Genomic DNA, 5,070 nt, shown 5'->3' on the forward strand with positions numbered 1-5,070 from the left:
TGTCTGACTGCTGGGCGGTTGCTCGTGGTCGACGCCCGTGTTCCTGACCTCAACTACTTTTTTTTTTCTTTTATGTTGCAGGTAGATTCGAATCGACACTCGTCGCCGCTGTTAGATCCGTGGTTCAGTGGATATATAATCACACGGATGCTGTACATTAACAAATAACAGGTCTTTACTGGAGGAGGGTAAACTCTAGACTGGGGTACAGAGGCATGCGCAAAGCTTATATACCGGTGTGGTCACTGCCGGTACTCCAGTATACAGGAGCTGTAAAAAGTAGTTCTGACTTAAAGGCACATACACTACAGAAAGGAACATTGTTGAAGTGTGCAGTTTTGTTCAGAGAATGTTAGTGATGGGAAATTAAGTCAGAATCTGGGCGTCAGCATTTCACCTTCTCCCTGAACAGATTTTTCTGGAAGCGGCGTGCATCAGTAGTTTCCGTAATGTAGCGGTTATCACGTTCGCTTTACATGCGAAAGATCCCCGGTTCGATCCCGGGCGGAAACATTATGGTCAAGAGCATTATTTACGTACAGTAAATTAATATACAGTGTGTAAAATCAGATAGGTGATAAAATTTCATCAATGAATAAAGTTTCGCAAATTATTAAAGTTAAGTTATTGAAGTTTCGACTGTCCCTCAGTGTGAGCATTTCTTTCATTCTGCAAAATCAACGCTGTCGGTTAATGAATGGTGATTAAAACAATTAAACCACTAAACTACCAGAAAACACTTTAAAGAGTTTATCACAATTGCTAATATTTCTTATCTTTTTTCTTGTGTTTTTTCAGCTCTTGGTCCTTTTCAGCTCCTGACTGCGGATATTCCTCTGATTAAACTTGAACAAAATGCAATATCTCGGAGCCCCGGCCTTGGTTAACACCAACAGATCTAAGTCGCATTTCAGGCACGGAGACAAACCCATTAATTAATCGCTCTTCCCCAGCTCCAGTGCTCAGGTTGTTATTGTCCATCCCAGGAACCCGGGCCAAACCTCCCCATACACCGAGCACAGGCTCAGGAAAACCCGGGGGAGATGATAACCCGGTCACTGAGCCTCCGAGCAACATTGAACAAGCACCCGGACTGAAACTTTCTAAATCCGGAAGTGAGAACTTGCAAGTGAGCTTTCCAACAGTCAGGCTGGTCGGGAGATCTATGGCGCTGCGTTCAAATCGCAGTCTCTTCTGAAAGCGTGCGTTCAAATCCCACTTCTCACTTTGCTTATATTCAATTACTAAGTGCAACTCATTTCTTTTGACGCCACTGTGAAACGCTTTGGGGCATCCCTCAAAAGTGGGATTCAGTGGTTCACCTGCTCGCTTAACATTTCCATCTGACCTGGTACTGAAAGTGGAGACGTTTCCGCAGTGTAGGAGCTATCAGGTACGTGGAATCATTTTGTTGGATCTTGCTCCTCTTGCAGGTCCAGGGGCGGGTTTGCTCTCCTGTGAAAGGACATAAGAACATAAGAACAAAAGAATTAGAAGCAGGAGTAGGCCATATGGCCCCCCAGCCTGCTCCGCCATTCAATCAGATAATGGCTGATCATCGACCTTAACTCCACTTTCCTGCCTATCCACATGTCCCTTGATTCCACTACAGTCCCAGAATCTATCGATCTCTGCCCTGAATATACTCAACGAATGAGCATCAACAGCACTTTGGGGCAGAGATTTCCAGGGAAAGTGGCTGCAATCCTTTTATATCTTACAATGGCTGACGTCACAAGCACCGAACATTTTTAAGCAAACTCCTAAATTAGAGTGTGTAAAATCAGAAGGGATAAAATTTCATGACATGCAAAGCAGGGAAATTACTATGTGAAATGGGACGTGGATAACATTAATATCAATATTTTTCTGCCAGACAGGGTGGTGGAAGCAGATTCAATATTAACTTTCAAAAGGGAAATAAATTGAAAAAGAAACACTTGCAGGGATTTGGGAAAAGAGCAGGGGAGTGGGAATAATTGGATCGCTCTTTCAAAGAGCCAGCACAGGCACTATGGGCCGAATGGCCTCCTTCTGTGCTGGCTGATTCTATGGTTCTATAATAAGTTATTACAGTTTGTCTGTCTCCCAGTAAACTTGTTAGCAATTCCTGCAGTGAGCAACACAATGTTGTGGGTTGATTAATGATGATTGAAACAATTATAAAGAGTCTCACTGACTTGACTCAACCCTTATTACCTTTGGTTAACAAAAATCTATCAATCGCAGATTAAAATGAACAATTGATGCAGCATCTTTGAACGAGCTATCCAATTAGTCCCACTCCGCTGCTCTTCCCCCATAGCCTCGCTGACCCTCCTGCCAGTGGAAACTGTTTCCCCATAATTTCGATCACCTCTATTAATTCTCCCCTGAACTGCGATTAATGGAGTTCAATGTGGGCAAGTGTCAGATCATCCACTTTGGGTCTAAGAACGATCGGTCAGTGTTTGGTCTGAAAACATTATGTCAGGGAATATTTTTTCTGTGAAAAAACCGGTCCTGTTAAATTTAACAAATTTGTCTCAGATCCCTGCTCTTACAAGCAATGAACATTTTAAACCACTCTCGTAAAATCCAATGTATAAAATGAGATGAGTTAAAAGTTCAGCACATGAAAAGAGCAAAATAAATGACTGAACTTTCGACTGTCCCTCAGTCACCATATTAGAATAGTTTTCATTCTGCAAAAAAGGTTATCGGTTAATTAATGGTGATTAAAACATTTCTTATTTTTTCACATTAGTTGCATGTTAATTATTTACTTAAATATCTTCACTTTAATTAATTAAAAACGGTGATGTCAAAGTTATTTCCCTAACCGAGAATCGAACCCGGGTCACACTCACTGATAAGACCAGGTTATTGAATCATTTAAGGGTGTCCTCGAAAAATATCACTCTGCTAAATTAAAAACACGGCTACCATGTGCTTCGGTGTTGAAGAAGGGGATTGAACATGACAATAAAAAAACGCCAGATAGCACCCGCGGTGACAGGAACGCGTCTATTGCGAAGTAACCGCTGAGCTAAAGCTGACATCGAGCAACAAGCGGGAAACCGCTCAGTATAAAGGATGAGCTCACAAATATCAGGCACAGTGCAGTCTGGTCAACGTCAAGCCCCTCCTTTCTTATTCAACAGAGGAAGAAGAGACATGAGTGTGAATCAGACGCCACAAACTTTAATTAAAGGCACAAATACTTACAAATCTTTTCACTGTAAAATGTTTTCACTTTATTTCAAAGCTGACTGCATTTAATCTGAATGTCAGCACCATGGGATGTTAGTTCGCAACTGTTTCTATTTTCTGATCACGGTGGAAATAACCGGTCCTGTTCAATTTGACAAATATTGCCCCAGATTCCTGGTGTCATCAGCAATGAACAATTTAAAACAGACTCCTAAAGCAGTGTGTAAAATGAGATATGGGCAACAGTATAAGTTATTGAACTGTCGACTCTCCCTCAGTTAGCATTTCTTTCATTGAGCCAAAGAAAACTATCGGTTAATTCATGATGCTTTACCGTGAAAGCAACAAACAAAAAGTTTAACAAAAACCTTCGGCCAACGTGGGCCCCGGTCCCACGATCGTGCTACCGACTGAGCTCGCATAGCCTGATCACTTTGAGTATCTATTGTCACTGATCAACGCTGGTACAGTAATTAGTGTGGATGGGAGCAGGGAAATGCAAAGGGACATTGATTGAGTGGCAAACTGGAGGTTATGATTCAGAAGATTCAGGGGCGACGCGGAAATTCGAAAGTTTAATGACTTTCAAAGGAACATTTTTGACTTGTGCAGTTTCAGTCAGAGAAATGTTAGTGAAAGGAAATTAATCCAGAATCTGGGATTCAGCATTTCACCTTCTCGCTAAACAGTTCTGAACAGAGGTTTCTATAGTCTAGTGGTTATTACGTTCGCCTCACACGCGAAAAGTCCCTGATTCAATACCGGGCGGGAAAGATTATGTTCGAAAATGGTTCCTGGTTCGAAACTGGATAGGAATCGTCATCATTAAAATAGAACAAATATGAAAATGGAAAAATTCATCTTGTAATTAAATATAAATAAAATATCGCATAGAGCTCGTATATTACCTGGGCCCGGACCATTCTTCACAGACTCAAACTCAACAGATACCGACAGTCTCACTCCGGATTCCCTGTTCTAACTGACTCTACCTGGTTCACACTGCGCTGCTCATTAATGATTCTTCAATCAGTGAATTACAGGGTTTGGCGGCACAGTGATTATGTTACTCGACTTGTAATCCAGAGGAAAATTGGAATGGTGGGGAGAAAATTGTCCAGTGCTCGCTGGTGGGAGAGGTTTGCCTTGAGGGGGAAGCGATGAATCGCCATTGCAGTGCTGGTCACCGCCACAAACTCTGTTCCTCAACCACCGACTTCATGATGATCTGGAGACCTGAGTTCTAATACAGCATCAAGGTTGCAAGCTGCCTGGTTCAGCCTCAGTGGCCAGGGATTGGGATGAAGTCGGTGGCTGGGGAACGGAGTTTGTGTCGGGGACCAGCACCGCAATGGCGATACATCGCTGCCCCCTCAAGGCTACTTGCAAACCTCGCCCAGCAGCAATATTGGAAAAACTGGACAATTTTATCTCCACCATTCCATTTTGGCCCGGCCTTTTCTCATCCATACCTTCAGCTTCTACACTTCCCGCTGCTGAGCAGCCAATCACACAGCTGCCATCAAAATCACTTTAATTTGTCCAAATTTTACAACCGAGATTTAAACTCGGATCACTGCATTCAAAGTCCAGAGTGCGCACCATTACCCCACAGGAGCCTCACGCAGAGTTCTGAAGCCAATTTGCTTTTTTACAAATTAATTCTCTTCTCTCCAACTCACCTGCCATTCACAGCTGCTGAGCATTTCCATCAATTTCTGTTTTTATTTCAAACTTCCAGCATCCGCAGCATTTTGTCTTGTTTTAGAAAAGCAAACGGGATCCTGGGCTTTACAGACAGAGGCATAGAGGGCAAAAGGAAGGAAGTTATACCAAACCTTTGGAGTATTGTGTGTAATTCGGGCACTGCGCTTTAGG

At 42.7% G+C, this 5,070-nt stretch overlaps 1 non-coding gene across 1 annotated transcript; it reads left to right on the forward strand.

Annotated features, from left to right (window-relative positions):
- Positions 1 to 440: 440 nt before the first annotated feature.
- On the forward strand, positions 441 to 513 carry trnav-uac (transfer RNA valine (anticodon UAC)). Its single transcript has one exon. It is a non-coding gene; the product is annotated as a tRNA-Val (tRNA).
- The last annotated feature ends 4,557 nt before the right edge of the window (positions 514 to 5,070 follow it).

This window comes from Somniosus microcephalus, unplaced genomic scaffold (genome assembly GCF_052327205.1).
Source record: "Somniosus microcephalus isolate GS21.2 unplaced genomic scaffold, FLI_Smic_1.0 unresolved_chr4, whole genome shotgun sequence".
Taxonomy (NCBI): Eukaryota; Metazoa; Chordata; class Chondrichthyes; order Squaliformes; family Somniosidae; genus Somniosus; species Somniosus microcephalus.